The sequence below is a fragment of the Cupressus sempervirens genome, chromosome 7 (genome assembly GCF_028749045.1).
Source record: "Cupressus sempervirens isolate cs-2001-9-10 chromosome 7, ASM2874904v1, whole genome shotgun sequence".
Taxonomy (NCBI): Eukaryota; Viridiplantae; Streptophyta; class Pinopsida; order Cupressales; family Cupressaceae; genus Cupressus; species Cupressus sempervirens.
In genome coordinates, this window is record NC_143124.1 from 608,302,953 (window position 1) to 608,323,148 (window position 20,196).

Consider the following 20,196-nt stretch of genomic DNA (forward strand, 5'->3'; position numbering starts at 1 on the left):
ATTCAAAAGCTCTATATCCTTCTCCACACTTGAAACAAGTTCCCTTAAACCAAGATCTTTCTTCTTCTTTTAACCATTAATATTCCTAGAATAACCAATGTAGATACCTCTAGTGTAATTAGCTATTTTTCCAGTAGGCTCTTCTTTCCATTTTGTCTTTCTTTTATCTTGTATTGCATTGTTAGATATGCTATCTTCTCCATAGGTTTTACCTTTTCTTCTTTGAAATCTACCACCTCTATCTCTTTTTCTTTGACCATGTTTCTTTGTGAATCTTTCTTCAGCCTTCAACACATACTAATATGGTTCTTCTACATTGTCCATCTTAACATATTTGATCTCATCATGAATTGATATCCTCAAATCATTAAGGTATCTAGCCACTTTCCTAAATTCATTATCCAAATATCCAGATCTGATATCCAATTTATAGAATTCCATAGTATATTCTTTCACACATATCCTTTTGCCTCAAATTTTGCATTTTCCTCAACAAATTAACTTGGTAATCTACAGGGAGAAACTTCTTCTTCACATAACATTTCTTTTCCTCTCTTTTGTGTGTCAGTTTTTCAATGATCCCACCAAAGTGAAGCATGACCCTTTACCTTTGTGACTATTATATTCACCTTTTTGTTATCAAAAGTGCCTTCATACTCAAAGTATTTATCTATCTTAGAGATCCAATCTAGTATTGCATTAGTCTCAAGTCTTCCATCATAGAAAGGAAATTCAATAGTAGGTCTACCATTAGTCCTAGACAAAACTTTCAAAAGTCTTTCTTCATGTTGTTCAACTCTAGATTCAGGATTAGGATTAGGTGTTTCCTCTTCATCCTCATTAACATCTTCAATATGTACACCTCTTCTCTAGTTTGTCTCAACAACTTCAAGTATCATTGCAATATGACTCAACATGTCCATCATAACATTATTTGTATTTCCTCTACCTTGAACCATCCTGACAATAGTTCCTACAAGATCATAAGGTTCTCCATGATCCAATCCACAAGAAAGAACTCAACTATGATACCACCTGACATAAGGCTAGTATGCCAAGGAGGAAATCCAAAGCTACCCTTGCTAAGAGTTATACATGCAGAATTTACTCAAATATACAATAGGGAGCAAAAGGTCATATGCAACATTACATCAGGTGTAATTATTTCACTTTACATATAAAGAAAACAACATGTATGACTATGAGGCCTTCCAGGTTTTGGCCATATACAATGAGAATTAAAAAATTAGAGTCCAAGATTGCATCTTCTATCTTCTTCTCTTTAATATTTCTAAGTTTTTTATTTCTTACATCTAACCAAGCTTCTTAAATAGCCAACTAAGCCACAAGTCATCTAGTTAGGTATTAAATTACATTATAGGTCCAGTCTTGGAAGAGTAAACCAAAACCAAAGAAAAGGAAAAGATAAGATCATGTGGTCTTAGAAATAGGTCAAAACACAAGTAAGGAGTTGACTCACAACTATGAAAGATGCCACAATACAAGAAACTATGCCAAAGGAAACATCACACCTCACTAGAAAAAAACTGTAGGAAATAATGACTCTAAAGAATGACATAGAACTCAAAGATCAAGAAACATCAGGACAAACACACACACTTAGGAAAATGATTAAGGATAGGTCCTCAATACAATATCAATTGCACACAATCTAAAACCAAAAGCAACAATGACTACTTCACAAACAATAGACTAGTATAGAAAAAAAGAAATATTTTTGGTTGATGCAAGATTGCTCAAAGACTCAAGATGCTCCTGCATTGCTACTAGTAATAGGCGAATCTAAAATTGATGATATTTATGTAGGTAAATCTATAGTAGAGAAACAAGTTAAAGTTGAATAAACACAACAAAAGAAGACCTATCAAAAGAGGAGAACAAGGAGTTAAACTAAAGCATCACCAAGCAAAAAGTAAAGAATACTAAAAGGACAAATTCTAAGAAGGAAACAATATATATTGGGAAGTCTAGTAAATACAAGTTCAGAATACCAAATAGTATTCTTGTAGTTACAAAGAAAATGAGGGAACATGGATTTTTTGGTAATATTAATAATTTAAAATTTTAAAGAGTGTCTTATGAAGACAAAAAGGTATTTGAAGATGTCATTGTGTTTTTCTTTTACAAGATGGGTAGATTACCTAGAGAACTTAAAGGTTACATAACATATGAATTAATTAAAGAAATAAATGTAATATGGGACTCTGCATCACATACTGAAAAAAAAATAAGAGAGGGAGCTCTTATGTACACCATACCACTTTTAACAATTGATGAAGTTGATGAATAAATGGAGAATTATAAGAACATGTTTAGCATAAGAAGTAGGGTTACAAAACTATTGAAAAATATAGAACTTGAGAATGAGTTAGTGGTTATATGGAAGAGGATTTATAAAATTTATCAATCAAATGCATAATAGACTATAGGAACATTACAAGTAGGTGAAACTTTCACAGTGAATGAATTAGTAGGAGACATGTCAAGTTATTAATATCAAAAGGATGGTATACACATTGACCTAACAAATGATCAAATTGATGAGGTAATTGATTCTCCCACAAATTCTAATAAAGATGAGGTTGAGGACATACCACTTATGTCACCAGTAGAGAAAAACCCAACTGAGCCACATTTTGATATTGTTGATGCAAAGGTCAATAAGAATCACAAGACTGAAAAGAGAAAATAAGTTGAACAAATAATAGAGAGCCCAAAAAAAACCAAGAACACAAATGAGAAAGCAAAGGATATTTATCCCACTGAGGAAAATATAGAACAAGTTGAGAAGTGTCAAGAATAAGGAGAAGGAAAAGAGGTAGAAAAAAAATTAGAATAGGTAATATTGGAACAAGGAAGTGGAGTGGAAATATTTCTTCAAGTACATAATAGGTACCCACTAACTTATCAATAATTGCACATGATGACACTATAGTCCAAATAGAGAAAGTAGATAAAGGTAAGAAGGATGATTGTGAAGATAAATCCAAGGATAAAGAAGAAACACATAAAGGTGAAGAGGAAAGCACAAAGGAGAACACCCCAAGTAGCTCAAAGAAATCACATAGGATACTAGTACAAATAAGAAGAGGAAAACAAGTGAGGAAGATAATGAAGAAGATGAAGATGAAGATGATGATCTAGAATTTGAGATATTCAAGAAAGACCCCAAAAATATTAAGTATAAAGAAATAAATTGTATTCACATATATTAGTAGAAAAAGCTAAGAAAGATAGAGAAAAGAGGATAAATATCAAGAAGAAAGTGTTGAGGAAAATGGTTGCATTACTTTCTAAATTGATTCCTAAAGTACAAATTGATGAAGAAGACTTGTTGATTGATCAACTTAAGACACTAGTTGATGAAATCACTAGCTTTGACCATGATTTGGAAGAAAAGATGTCTAGAAGAGTAGAGAAGACGTTAAGCCAAAAAATGATGGAGAAAAATTTGCAAAATATGTCTCTAATCAAAGTTTCATTATTTGAAATGGTTAAGGAGCCTAAGGAGTCACTAAAGGATGCAAGAATTTTTTTTTTAAGACATCTATATTGAAAAATTTCATTGCAAAGATTAAGGTAGAGCTGGCATGTCTTGAAATTGAATTAGTTGTACTAGTTAACCAATTAGATCCAATAAACATATCATTGATGGTTTACACTAAAAGGATGAGAAAGTTAACATTCAAGAAGAGTGAAATGAAGGTAGAGGAAGATATGATTAAGATTATTTTTTTGGATTTGCAAGGTTTTCTCACTCCACACATGGACATTATTCAATCAAGTTTGAAGAAAGCTACAAAATTGATGGTTACACCAGAGATGAGTAACATAGATAGTATGAAGAAATTTGCATCTAACTTAAATGGTCAACCTATTGCATTGAAAACACTAAAGGATTTATGGGAGCAATTATTAGCTAGTGCATATAAACTTTTTGATTGCAGTCTTTGACATTGTTACCAAAAAAGGGGAAGATAATAGAGTATATGTATGATAGCAAGGAGTAGTATTTTTTATAATCAAAAGGGGAGATATGAATAGTGTTAAATCCAAAAAGATATATATATATATATAAAGTACTATTTATAGGTTAAGTGAGAGAAGCATAAAAGGAAGAGTTTCAGAGGTAGTAAGTGACCACTTACTCAAGTTTTAAATACCAAAGGTAAAATATGTACATTATTTAGAAAACTCGATGAACAAAATACTGTTAGAGAGGGTACTAAACGGTTCCCCATCCATTGGTTCATACATGATGCTATTAAAAATAATTTTTGGGATAGATGGTGGATGGTTTTTGATGGCCCTCCTTGCAACAATCATGAGGTCCCCATGTATTTTATAAAGAAATTGTATTGTGAGTTTGTCCTTGGGGAGATCCCCAATTATTTTGATATATTAGACTCCTAGGGTAGAGGTGGGGGGTCATCATTTGAGAGGCCAAGGGCATGTCGTGACCCTAATGTAGTTAGGGCACTTGTGGTCAAGCCACATGGTGAGCATGTGACTATTCCTTTAGTAGTGAAGGAACATATAGAGGTCAGTGCTCTAGGGACCATTAATGCTTTGACGCAGACCCTCATTCATTGCATCAGTCCATTAGTTGAGGGGAAGCCTTCTGTGTGTCATGTTCACATGTGCACATCATGCAGATCCTTATGCACATTTGGCACTCATGCTGGAGATGGTGCAGATGATGGGCTTGTCACTGATTAGTTCCTGAATGAGACATTTGGCATTGACACATAGGTAAATTACAATTATGATTTACTAATTTGATCACATTTCATATGTATTTGGAATGACTAGTTAATTAGCATCTATTGACATTGTTCAAAATTCAGGGTCAGAGTGTTGGTGGGCCTAGTAGCGATCCCTTGACCCCATTTTTTGTCCCATCCACGAGTCTAGAGGTATGTATTGATTTAATCATTTAAATTAATACATATATTTATTAAGTAATCATATTGAGGATTGACAAAAAAATTTATGCATGTGCATCAGTGCTCTACAGGATTGTCGACATTTGCTATAGACTCTAAGCCTAGATGTGACACAAGCTTCATAGAGGTACATTTGTTTCATGTTAATTTAATTCATTTGATTATATTTTTTTCATGTTTCATGTTACATTTAATGTGTATTGTATGACATGCAATTCTTGACATTGGAGACCCCTCATCTCTAACAGTCTGTTGATCATGGAGTGGCTACAACTATGGCTAGTTCATAGCCATTGACTGAGGTATGAAATAATTTTCTAGGTTTTAGTTGTTGTTTATAATAGTTAGTATCAAAATTTATAATGTTATTTATAAGTGATTATATTGATTTAATTGTAGTAGGGTCTTGTCACACCTGATCATCCACGAGCCTTCGAGGTGGACTTGCAGAGCAACTATATGATGGTGGTAGGAAAATAATTAATTTTGTGTGTACATATATTTGAATTCAATGTATAATAATTATTCATTCATTTCTACTTTGTTTGTATCAGCTCAAGTTAGAGAAGAGCCTCAACAAGAGGACAAGTGAGTGTGTGAGGAGGACCTCATCATCGCCACCATCTCCCTCCACACGATGATCAAAGGCCTCTAGAGATATGTTGCCTTACCCTCATGGGAAGGAGAAGATATAGTTGATAGACATGTATATGTATAGGCATCAGCGGACATATATGTTGGATTTTATGTTAGTGGACATATTTGATATACATTTGATGTATATATGACATTTATTTTATGCATGACATTATTAGACTTATGACATTATTGATTAATATATGATATGTTTGTTCATGTATGACATTAAATTAGATATGTTCGTGTATGAAATTAAATTCAATACCTAATCAATTTAAAAATTTGATAGAATATTGATTAACAATAAACTTTATCACTGTTTAAGCATAAGTTTATCATTTCCAATATGTCATCGTCATATGATTTATGATCTTGTTCATGTTTAAAGTTTTTCTTCTCTGTAATTTGTTTATCAAGTTTAATTCAATACTTAATTAGTTTTAATTTTTGATACAATATTCATCAGTAATAATTTTTATTAGTGTTAAAATAGCTATTTTATCCCCTTGCTTATGTTTGAACTTGGTGTGGGGCCCTGTGTTATCTCCTAGCTTAGGGGAGTGGGGCAGTAAGGTTCCATGGTTGGGTGGAAAGTCTTTTATCCATTGAGTATTTTTCCAGAGTTTTTCAATAGCCTTGGATGATCTTTCTTCACACATTCCAATTTTGCATCTTTTTTTGTGTGTGACTAGATGTTGCAACATCATATTTTTGTATCATGACTATGATATAATACTTATGTATCCATTTTGTATAGAGATCATGTTGGAGGAGAAAAATGTTAGAAGTATATGAAAACATGATATATAATGATTACTTTCTCCTTGTAATATGCATATTTACACATGCTTAGTTACAATAAAGAAGAATGGGTATATCAAGATGATTGTCCTTGGTATGCTTATGTGATTTTTATGCTATCTAATTGTAATAATGGATTCAATTATTTATAATGAAATATTTTTCATATATTTATGATGGTTTTTACTTATGGGAACTTATGTATGTGTTTCTAGTAGTGATGTTTGGGAACCTATAAGAATTTGGTTGTTGAGTTAATATAGAATATTCATATATTCAATCAATGAGATATATAAAAATATTTAATGTTAGAAGAATTGATAATGAAATGTATTTGCTTCAATTTTGTGTTAAAAATAGAATAAAATTTATTCCACTTTCACCCTTATTAGTTATGTGATCTCTTAGGTTCCCTTCCAGGTGGATACAAGGAAGAATTACTCTCTAGATTTCTTAGATTACTGGATGGATTTCTTGTAATATTGTGGTTATTGAAATTGAGACTTGTGATTCCTTTGATTATTTAGGTGTAGATAGGCCACAAAACTTACAAGCAAGTTAAATTTACTACTAGTCTATTTTACTATGGCATTGTCATATTGATTTATGATCTTCTTGTTCATGTTTAAAGCCTACCTTTTATGTTATGCATCTAAACATTTATCATAAATTATTATTACAAACATATAACAAATCTGAAACTGAAAAAAATACATTACATTAATTCCAAGGTTTAGTTATGATGTAGAGCCTAATAGGATTCTCAAGGTTTCATCAATTCCATATGTTAGATCTGCCATCATAGAATACCAATTGTAATGGGCACTCACATGTATTCCAATGCATATATTTCCTTATATGCACAATTGGTCAATGTTGTACCTTATACAAGATAGAATTTTATAGGTAGAATTATGTAGAGCTTAGGGTACAATAAGCACAATGCTGATGTCAATCCAATAAGACAGATTATACACACAAACTTCTACACCTTGACACACCAATAACACTAAGGGATCATCATTAATGGATACAACTTTACACTAGCAAACTTGGCTCCACACCCATGAATGGTAGATTCTAACAAATAAGGTTGATCAACATGTTAAGGGTTCATCCCAACACTAAAACCAAGGAACCATGTCCAAAAAACAACCCAAACACAAATTTCATAACTTTGTCCTCATAATGCAACATCTAGGCTACTAGCCCTTCCAAAGACAAATTAGGCAACAAGTACCATATATTCCAAAAGACCTCAAGAACTAATTAGCATTCAAATTATCCTTTATTGAGTTTGTTATATCCCTAAAAGGGCAAGTGTTGAAGCCATTTACAAGCCTTCCAAAACTGGACTGTTATACAAGCCTAATTGCCCCAATTAGGTCACCTTAACAAAGGAAGTACCAAAAATTGAATGAGAAAGACCAAACCAATGCATCCAATGATTAGATTAGTACAAGGGAATGACATTCCAAAGTTTCACTTACTAGTTTGAACCTCGAGGCATGCAAATTAGCAAATTCCATAATACAACAGAGTTGTCACATGGTAATGCCAACTCATTTGTGCAAATTCCATAAAGTAGATCAAATACATAAGATAATCTTGTCAAAACTTAAGAGACAAGGAAACAATCAAACCCCCTATAGACTTGAGTCCTTATCAATCCATAATCATGACAAGAGGAACATAATTAAGAAAACAAAAAACAAAAAGGGGTATGATTTCCTTAGTAATATTTGTGTGTTTCAATATGAACTAGACAAAGGATATAATTGAATGGTTTAGGAGGTTTGTTTGGCATGCTAGTCAATCCTATTAAAAAATACTTTGCTTCTTCTCATAGATTTTCCTATTTGTGTATGTGTGCACCTCATAAATCAATCAATCTATCACAATGGAGACTAGATATCTATGTATATGCCAGGATAGGTCAAATGGTCTAGCAAATAGTGTTATTAGATCTTTTTTCACAAGTCAAATTGTGATAGTACTAATAGAATTCAAGTGTGTAATTTTTTAGTCAAACTCATTATCCCATGTTTCACGAGTAGTGGGACACAAGAACCCATCTCTTGTGAGAGTGAATCAAACACTTAGCACTCATTAGATCTAGGTGATTCTCATAGAGTTGAGGTACATGGACTTCCTAAGATGTCACCGACCCTAGTACTACTCTTTCTTGAGCACACTTAACTATAAAGTTTCCTCTATGGTTAAACCCACTCTTCCTCCAACACAATTTGCAAAACCTTTACCAAGTGTTGTGGCTTATGAACCATTCATTAGAATTCCCCTTAAGCTCATTGATTGATAAGTAGGAGACATTTCTACAAGAGGTCAAATTGTGATATTGCTATCAAAATTCAACTGTGTAGTATTTGAGACAAATTCATTGACCCATATTAAATGAGTAGTGGTTTACACGAACTGATCTCTCATGATAATCAATAGAACACTTAACACTCATTGAATCTAATTGATTCTTAGCGAGGTGAAGTACCAATACTTCTTGGGAGGTCATCCATCCTAGTACTACTCCAACTCAAGTGCACTTAACTAAAAAGTTTCCCCCATGGTTAAAACCACTCTTCTTGAAACTCCATTTGTAAAAGCTTCATCAAGTATTTTGCCTTATGAACCATTCATTAGTAATCCCCTTAAGCTTGTTAATTGATAAGTAACATATATATTCCACAACATGTCAAATTGTGATATTTCTATCAGGATTCAACTATATTGTTTTTGAGTCAAATTCATTGACCCCATGTTGCATGAGTAGTAGTTTGCATGAACCCATCTCTCATGAGAATGAATAGAACACTCAGGACTCATTGGATTCCTACTTATCAATTAACACTCACCAATCCAAACAATACACTACACCATCCCATTAGCTCCTAGAAGCAGTAATTTGTACACCACATGCTAGTGATCGTCACAACAAAAACCAAATGAATTGAAAATCCCAAATCATGCACTATTCCAAGTCTTCTACCATGCTTTATGCTCTGAGATCTGTCCCTTCAAAGATCACAACTTTATGGCATTTAATGACCCTTAGGGACATTTTGGTTTGGTGTGCCCGAGATGTTCAAGTGTTGAAGGGGATAGGAGGAGGTTGGGGATAGGGTTTACCTAGCTACCTAGAGCTAACAGAGTAGAAAATTTGATCCCACGATGAAAGGTGAGAGAGATTTGGCAGTTGGCAACTTTGTACTGACCAACACTACAAGTTTCAACATCACCCGAGATGGCATCACAAAATCAAAATGGAGTATGATCTCTAAAAAGTGAGAGAAGTTATTAAAAATCTCTACAACATGGTCCTATAGGAATTGGAATCAATCCATACCTTGTACGAGCTTCAAGATATGCCCTATCAAAGATTGCAGCTCTATGGCATTTAGTGACCCTTAGGGACATTCCAGTTTGACGTGCCCAAGAATGTTCAAGCACTAAACAGGATGGGAAAAGGTTGGGGATAGGGTTTACCCAACCACTTAGAGCTAACAAAGTAGACAGTTTGATCCCACGATGAAAGGTGAGAGAGATTTGGTAGCTAGCAACCTTGTACTGACCAACACTACAAGTTTCAATGTCACCCGAGATGGCATCACAAAATCAAAATGAAGTATGATCTCTAAAAAGTGAGATAGGTTATTATAGGTCTCCACAACATGGTCCTATAGGAATTAGAATCACATCCATACCTCATACAAGCTCCAAGATATGCCTCGTCAAAGATCACAGCGCTATGGCATTTAGTGACCCTTAAGGATGTTTGGGTTCAGCATGCCCGAGAATGTTTGAGCACAGAATGGGATCGGAAAAGGTTAGGGATAGGGTTTACCTAGCCACCCAAATCTAATAGAGTATATAGTTTGATCCCATGATGAAAGGTGAGAGAGATTTGGCAATTGGCAACTTTGTACTAGCCAATACTACAAGTTTTAGCATCACCCAAGATGGCATTGCAAAATCAAAACAGATTATGATCTCCAAAAATAAAGAGAGGTTATTGTAGGTCTCTACAACATGGTCTTATAGGAACTAGAATTACATCCATACCTCACACAAGCTTTGAGATATGCCCCGTCAAAGATCGCAACCCTATGGCATTTAGTGACCCTTAGGGACATTCAGGTTCGGCTTTCTCGAGAATGTTCGAGCACTCAATGAGATAGGAAAAGTTTTGGGATAGGGTTTACCTGGCCACTCGAAGCTAACATAATAGATAGTTCGATCCCGCGACCCTTTTTCCACTAAGTTGCAAATTTGAGCAGCTTTTACAACTTTCAACAATGCAACTTTGCACAAAAAGTGAAATTTTTACATTTTTCACTTGATTTCAATTCTACAACTTGGAAAAGGTTTGAAAATAGTAAAATAAATTATTTCCAAATGATTATCCCTTCACCAATTCCCAGACTCCTGCAAAGTTGTCAGCATTTTTACAATTTTGCTTTGACAACTTTTGCAACTTTTTGCAATTTTTGACATCTTAACTCCTAGAAGCCTAAAACTTAACCTAATGACCCTAAGGACCTTTATAGATTTCTATGAAACCCAACCACTCCTAGGAATTCCCAATCACAAGGAAAACCTATCACAAAGACAACTAATCACTAGTTGCTCTTAAGGGCATCACAAGGCTTATTTGACACAAAACCCCACAAATAAAAATAATGACCATGGGTGACTTCCAAGCATGGAAAGGGTCTATTTAAGTCCAAACTATCATGAATCCAAAATTAGATTCAAACTATGCAACTTTCATTGGCTAGTTGCCTCACAAACTCAAGACTAGGCTTGTAGCCTTAAACATGGAAAATCACAAACATATCCTCAAAACCCAAAGAAAATAATCACTGATTTAGATACCCTTTTCAGTTTTATACAACATACTAAAGCCTTGGGATCTCAAGAGAAGTATGCAACAATTGATTTTTTTAAAGCTCATTAGGAATGTGGGTAATTAGGCATCCATTAACAAAGGAAGTACCCAACCCCTTGAGAAAAACTTCAATCTAGAAATTGGAATATGAGGGGGATCATGTAAGATGATCACATACCAATTTTCAAGCCTTGAAACCTTCTCTATAGTGAGTTATGAAAGATGTTGCTATGAATTTGTAGCATGCACATGGATCTTGCATGCCTAGGGCATCACGTTTTTCTCTCCAACCTCATTCTTTTGACCTATAACCAAAGGGAACATAAAAAACATTTTCCTAAGTCGGATTCCACCAAGGGTCATTAATTTTCCATGGTGGAATCTTAAGATATGAGGGAAAATAAATGAAACCCTAGGTAATGACACAACATGGGGACAATAGTTAGTAAAATGGGATTATCTTGAGTTGTAGAAAGCATTAAAATCTCATTCCAAGTGAAAAATAAAGAAGATTCACAAAGCTATCCAACCATACTAGATATATGTACTTATATATGATCAACTTGACCAATAAGCTAGTGTTTTTCATGAGTTCGAGTATAATAATCTATCTTTTGTTATGATTGAGTTGAATATTTTAGTGTTCTTGTTGATTAGTGTTGTAAATTATTAGTGTTAGTGTTTATAAGTGGTTTTGATCATTGGAGGAAATCTATTTAAGGTTTTCACAAGAGGAGAAACCCATTGTACGGACGAGTGAACAACAAACATTGAATAAAACTCAAAATTTTTGCCTTTTTCTCTGTTGTTTCAATACTATATGGCCTCTATAGATTGGTAGGATTGAAATTTTGGTATGGTTGCATAGAGGATTTAGTTAATGTTCCATTGCATTTTGTTTTAAGTCTTTATCTTATCTACAACAAAAGTTAATAATTTTTGTAGAGGTTGGTCAGATTTACCCTAAATCTGAGGGTTTCTTCAAGATGGCCTCCTAACTTGAAATTCCACCATGGGATTTCAATGCCACTTTGGGGAATGAAATTTAGGAGAGGGTATTTCAAAATGGCATAGATTTAGAACTATAGGTTTAGATTACCTATTTTTACCAGCAAGCCCTATACTGAACATTACTATATGTCTAGTCTAGATTTGAAGAAGAAAGAAGGTTCAGGCTTCCAAACTAATTGATTTGACCTAGGTGAAGGATGTAGGAGGATTAATTGGATTTGAAGAAGAGCTTAAAGGGGTGGATTTAGGTTTGTGAACCCATTTACTCATACTTCCTTTGTAACCCAACCTAATCTAGCCAATTAGGTCTGTGACTCAAAGTGGGTGTTAGTTGGTGTTGGAACAGAGTTAGAGTTTGATCTTTTGGAATCACTAAGAGGTGGTTAAAGGGTGTCTAAAGAGGTGAAAATATAGTGTGGCCCTTTGCAAAGTTTAGGAGTTTGACTAAGAAAGCTAGGACTAGCCCTATTAGAAATGTCGGTAACAATTATGCAAATCAGTTTTTGGGGGTTTGAGAACTTTAAATTTGGGCATTTTTGAGAGATTAGGTCCATAGAAACCGTTTCTATCAGGAAAGTTGAGTTCTAAACCCATCTAGGGAGAGTTTTCCTTTTTAGGCCTATTGGAGAAGGGGAGTCCCTAAGAAGTTGTGATTGATCTAAGTCAGTTGAGAACCCTAGTGGTGCAGGGCAGCTAAGGCTCTTATGCATGAATTCAAGGTTTTTAGTAGGTTAGAATCATTAGGAAAGAAATTTGATGCATACTTGTAATAAAAGACTCAATTGTAAGGTACAATGGCACATTGGTGTGGTTATAAGCTGAGTGACCATTTGTAACCAAGGAGTCATAATCAGTGTGATTTTGATTATTTTGATGCTTTTAGGATGTTTTAGGTGGATTTGAGTCATTAAGACACCTTTGGATTAAAGGTTTGTAAAAAAGTGCAAAAGTGCAAGAAAGTTGCAAAATGTAAAAAGTTGCTAAAGAGCAATTTTTGCAATTTTTGTTGTCAAACTAAAAAAAGGAAGTTGTATGGTCTTCCAACCATCCAAATGGAAGTTTTAACCATTGGAAGGCACTTATGTAAGTTCTCCAGACATGGGGAAGGTCATTGTACGGATAGGTGGATAACATTTGGTGAATAAAACTCAAAATTTTTACCTTTTTAAACTATTTTTTCAATTCTATATGACTTGTATAGATTGGGAGTGGAACAAGCTGCACATGGTTGGATAGAGGGTTGAGTTAGGATTCCATTGCATTTAATTTGAAGTATTTATCTTATCTAGAACAAAAGTTATAGCAAATTTTGTGAAGGATACCCAGATTTACCCTAAATCTGAGGGTTTTAGAAAGATGGCCTCCTAACTTGCAAACCCACCATGGTATTTCAATACCACTTTGTGGAATGCAATCTAGGAGATGGGTCTTTAAGATAGTAGAGTTTTAGGGTTGTATGAGTAGGGCACCTATTTTTACTAGCAAGCCCTAGACTAAACATAGTCTTATGTCTAGTCTAGTTTTGAAGGAAAAAGAAGGATTAGACTCCCAAGTTGATTGATTTGACCTAGGTGAAGGGTGTAGAAGGAAAAATTAAAGGTGTAGAATATATACAAAGGGTTGGACCAAGTTTGTGAACCCATTTTTTAATGTTTTCCTTGTAACCCAACCTAAACTGGCCATTTAGGGCTGTGACACAAAGTGGGCATAACTTGATGCTAAAGCAAAGTTTGTGATTGATCTTTTGGAATATCTTAGGAGTAGTTGAAGGGTGTTTATTTATGTAAAAACATTGGATGGTCCTTTATATGGTTTGGGAGTTTGACCATTGAAACTAGGAATTGTCCTAATAAGAAGTGCTGGTAATAGTTTTTGCAATTTGATTGTTGAGTGTGAGAAACTTCAAAATTGGGGTTTTCTTATTGGTTTGAGTCTATAAAAAACTTTATTTCCATTAGAAAAGTTGAGTGTTGGAACCATTTAAGAGGTATTTGTCATTTTAAGCCTATTGGTGATAGGGAGTCCCTAAGTGTTGTTGTTGGTCCAAGTTGTTTGAGCACCCTAGGTTTGAGGGTTAGGCTTGTGAAGTGGAGTCCACTTAGAGGTAGATTCTACTTGTGTTAGAGGTCCAGTGGATCAATCATTAACTATGGAAGAAGGCTTGGTTGTTGTTTGAAGGTTGAAAGCAAGTTAAGGTGCTGACTGGAGTTTGGAAGGGCAGTTTGGTGCTTTTGTTCCATACTCTGCACTAATAAACATTGAGGATGTGAATTGATAATACTATTTTGAAGATGATTTTGGCATCTCACCCTTTATCACTGGTGCTTTGACTTTATTAGCCCTCTTCTTTGGTGACCTGCAAATGAAGAATTAACATAGTTTATGTAGAGAGTGAATGATATAATTTGTTCAATTATAAGTAGAGATGGCACCTTAAGTGATGCAGAGGTTAGTGGTCAACCAATGATTTGATGTAGAAACAACTAACTATCCCTTTTCTTTGAAACAATGCCCTTATATCTTCCTCAAGTGTAACTAAAACAATGACCCAACCCACTCAATCTTTTATCAGAGGATAATCATTCAAAAGGCTTAACCCATTAAACTCCACACCTTTGGATCCATAAGACTAACTCCACTTCCAAACTTCTTCAAGCAAACAAGTTATCTAAGTTTCCAAAAAGACCTACAAACTCCATATGACTCAAAATAACTCCAAATATGCAAATGCCTTAACCAAGGGTTAAATAAGAATTTTATGAGTTATATAACGTGTATTCAATTGGATTTAACCATCCACTTGGCTAGACCCAACTCCCAATGCCTAATTCTTCCAAGGTGTCTTAAGAGACCTAATTGACAAATTAGTAGCCCTCCAGCAACACAAAAGTCATCATGGGGCATTCCACAAGGATCCTACACTACACCACCTTCCTAAAGGATTCATGAGCAAGACAGTAAGGTTTTAGGATGTTAGGAATAATTTCATGATGTTATAAGTTGATGCAGAGGTTAGGGTATGTTAAGCACAATGTTGGTTTCAATCCAAAAGGATAGACATGCACCCAAAACTTCTACATTGTGACACAAATACAATATTAATGGATCAGCATTAATCCATATAATTTCTTAAACTTAAACAACCAACTTTTACTTTTAGTGTTATTTCTTGGGATACTTTTTTTTATGGAATCAATACATTGGCTATATATTGCACTCTATGCCTGATAGACCAATATAGATAACTTATGATATGAAAATTGTCAACTATTTCTTTTACTACATCTATCCTTCACATAGTTACTTCATTAGATTTAGTCAAAATAAACTTATTCAAAACTATATTCCTAGAAGAAATTTATACTATTTTTTAAATTTTACATTGAACATTCTCAATAGACCTCATCAATGTTTCAAGCCTATTACAATTTAGTTTGACCTCAGACTAGTCACATTGTTGTTGGAAAATTTTATCCAAGAATCATGGTAAAACATCTATCATTTTCTCTTAACACTGAAATTTCATATAATATGGAAACAGTTCAGCCCTTTTACAGCCTAATGCAGATGACATGTAGTAATTTACTACAGCAATTATAAGAAGCTTAATCTAATTGTTGAATGGATTTCTCATAAATCATTATAGCAAGTAAAGACACCAAATGCTGAAAAAATAATAATGAACCTTTTGAATACCATTGCACTCTTTCAATAGTTTTTACCTCCTCTTATACCCAAGCAAGAGAGATTGTTGCTATAATAGATTCTAAAATGAAACCCACTAAAATCATCCATTTTTCAAACTTTGATGTTGGCCATAGGGTGAAGGGGAATGCATAATCTTTGTTTCACTAAGAGATGTTTTCTATTTAAGCAAGACAATTTTTATAGAATTAATTCTACATCTCTTGGATAGACTATCACACCTGAAGAAAATCCTAAAATTATTTCAACCTAAAATTGAATCAATCCTATAAAAAAACTACCTCATCTCTACTGAAGATAATAAAGATAAACTAATTTTAACAACTGTGAGAACTACCATTTACTGCAGCAAAATCAAAATCCTATTGTAGAGTTACAGTGTATTACAAAAAAAAAGAGGCAACAACTACTAGTAATTTCTTCCATGTTGGTTGGCTTCAGGGCAATGATATTGAAGCTTTGATCACTTATTTATAACTTCTATAAATGTACTCTTAGGTCATCTACTAATTTACAGGTTTCACCATCATTGAAAAATAAAAGATATAGTAAAGTATGAATGAGAATAACAATTCATGATAAAAATTAGTTAACTCGGAATGGATAGAAACACAAGCTCAAAGAGAAATAGATTCTAAGAGGAAAAGTTCATCATATTTATCCCTACTTATGTTCTTCTATCAAAGGAAACACTAAGCATGAATAATGTCTTGATCCTTGTTACATCTATTTTTAAAAATTTGGTTAGATGTCTTTCATAAATATTGTGCAGGAATTGAATTCAAATATTGAAAGTACAAGCATCATCAAATTGATGATTCAAATCAATTTCGTTTGAAATAAAAAATGCAAAATAAGAATGCTAAGTTATTAATTCTAAAATGGAAGAATAAATATTGCCTTGTGCCCCGAAGTAGACCAGGATTTCTTTTTAGCTTGTTCACATTCCCATCCATTTCTCTGTGTATAAAATGATAGATTTATATAATACAAGGTTAATCATTACCATTTCATGGTCTTAGGGCCCTTGATCCCATAGAATGGATCCTCTACATTAAAGAGATCAGTATAACTATTAGGTAAAAGTATTGAAAACTATGACTATTATGTGGATGTGCAAAACAATGACTTTGATTAAGTTTTAAAACATTCAAAAGGAATTGGAAATTGCTGCTAGGTTAAAAGTTAACAAATGATCTAGTTAAAACAACAAGTGATCATGGGCAATTAAAAGAAACATTAAGTACATAATAATAATAATGAATTATTTAATTAATGCAAGGGCATTACAAGAGCACACATTTGGAGTGTGACAGAAGTTAAGGAATAGACCATGGTCACATGGAAGGTGAAGAGGCGCTTAAAAGAGGGTACTCACAAGGCGGCAATATATATATTTACAAGGTTTTGGTGAAGTATATAAAGGTCCCATGTAGCTAAATTCCCTTGATTGTTTCGACTATTTTTATTTTACTTCCTGTTGGATTACTTTTATTTTTCCATCTCCTTCTTAGAAATAATAATAATAGTTGGCACGAGTAGATTTGTATTGTGCATTATCTTTAGTGCTGAGATTGAGATAGTTGTTAGAGGAATGAAGATAACTCGGAGAAAAAGAGGCATCATTTCTAAGTTCTCTTACTTTTTTTAGAATATACTAACTATATTTCATATTGATCAACTCTAGAAAGAAACTAATTTGAAAAGAATTATTTTCTGTGACACTACATCAATAATTTAAGAAAGGACACATGAGAGTGTCTTGTTTTCAAATTTGAACCCAAAACACATAAGGCAATAAAAATTGTAAGGAACAAAACCAAATAAATGTAATATCCTTGTTTGTTCTTTTTAGGGCATCTAAAGGACTGATGTCCTACTTGGTTACAAGTAAAGCACTTAGCAGTGAACACACTAGGCCCTCTTCCACTAGACCTTCCTCTGTTAGTGGATCTTCTACCCTTAAATGTCCCTCTATTAGCAAACTCACTTTCAACATTTGAACCACTAGATTCCTCCTTATTTTTATTAAAAGATAAAAGCATGTTAGTCTTAATATCATTATTGGTAACAATGTTCCAAATGCAAAGAATTAAAGAATTATTTGTTTGAGCTTCTAGCAATGATCAAGTGGCTTACTGAACATGGCTTGATGAGTCTTGGAAACTTCTCCCATTGTATCCTTGCTTTCGCCAGTTTGAAGTTTCTAGTTACATGCACACAATCATGACTTTACATCACAAAGCATTCACATTCTAACAATTATCATGTTCTTTCATTACATTTTGATCCAAACAACAAATTCTAAACTTTCACTTATTCAAATGACTAATCAAAAAATGGGTCCTATTAAAGAATCTAATATAGATTCAAATAATGTATCTAGATTCTAAACAAATCAAAACGTAAAATCTATGATTTAAACTTATCTCATCACTTACACATCATAACAATATGGTCCACCTTGTCATGTCGATAGTCTTGGGGGAGAGGTTGCAACATTGTATTTGGATCCAATTGATCACTCTTTCTCTCTCTCTCCCTCTCTCCCTATTCAATACAATGAACCAAATGGATTTGCTCTACATTTTAATGTCTCAAGTATTGCCTCACAGTCTTACTCACAAACTTTCCAAAGAATCTTATTATATGGTTTTCCACCATATTTTATCAACTGGACATTTTATGCAACAACAAGGTTTGAATAATGAAGAATCTTCTTCTTTGTTTACCAATCCTCGAATAACCACAAGTTAGGGTTCTTCATAGAATATCATCTAACCCATGTGCCAATTACAACCACCACACCAACATGGTACTCTAAACCTTCACCATCTATAACTGAGTGATCCAATTTTTGTTTGGCTTGGACACAATGACACAAATAATAATCTATCTCTTCTTCATTGTCTTCAGGTGCAATAACAACAAAAACATTGCCTACAATGACAAATGTACAAAATGCAGTTATTAATTTAGAAAATACTTAGGTAAAAGTTATAAAGTTACATATTGAAATTACAAAGATATATAAATATATATATTACCAGGTTGCACTAGATCAAAAAAGCGATCAAAGTCAATAGACGAATCCATCTATACCATTTTTAGTGCTTGTGGGGAACGATAGGTGTCAATTGGGTCCAAAACCTGTATATCCCATTTTTCCACCCATTCAGTCAACTCACAATCATCCCAATTTTCCTCTGCACATGATGGACAATAGCATGCCATTTTTTATGTGTGGATACTCCATGAACCTGCATGAAAGCTTCTAAAAGAGTGCAACTCATTGGATCCTATTAGTGTGCAACAATCCTGGTATGGTGCAATGTTAGTATTATCTATCAACCAAAAAAATCTATAAACCATAGACTCACCTTCCTTACCTAGACCCATTGTAGCGTTACACCACTAGATGATAGATTTTGCATTTGTCAATATTTTTCCATCTTTGTACTTTAGTTCTTCACGAGCTAAGGCTCTTTTGATGCATGTGCCTGCACCATTGTGCTCTCCCTTTCCATGACCAACCTCTGTGAAATTCCACATATATTGAATTCTACACAACTTGTACAACCTGCTCAACCAATAGAACATCTGTGCATTCTTGAATTGAGATGTGCAATTGTCTGACCAAATAATGTGCTGACGATATGTGATGCCCCTATTAGCCAAATCTCCATAAAATAGTTGAAAACAACCCTATACAAACTCTGTAGAATGTGATCGATCATCACTGATGTAAAAATGGTACTCCCTCAAAATCTTCCTATCATCCTCTATACTTGTAGGTAAATGCATGAATGTTATGTGAACAAATATGAAAACCTATTGAGAAGTATAATACTTTACTTGCACCTCATTTTGTGGTCAAAGTGTGTAGTTCTCTATGAATTCTACAATTGAAACAATGGTATCCAATAGAAATGTATCCTTGCACAACTTGAATTGCACATCCAGCCATCAAGCTCTATGTGTATGCCTTGCATACTCATAAATAATCTTTTCATGAAAAGTCCTCATGAACTCATACATTGGAATCTTTTCAATGACTAAATCACATCTTTTGCCCTATTTCCCATCTTTTATAGCATATTTCACTATCTTAAATTTTTCATAATCTACTATTTCATTTCCAATTGCATTTGTACTATCCATATGTTGACAAGT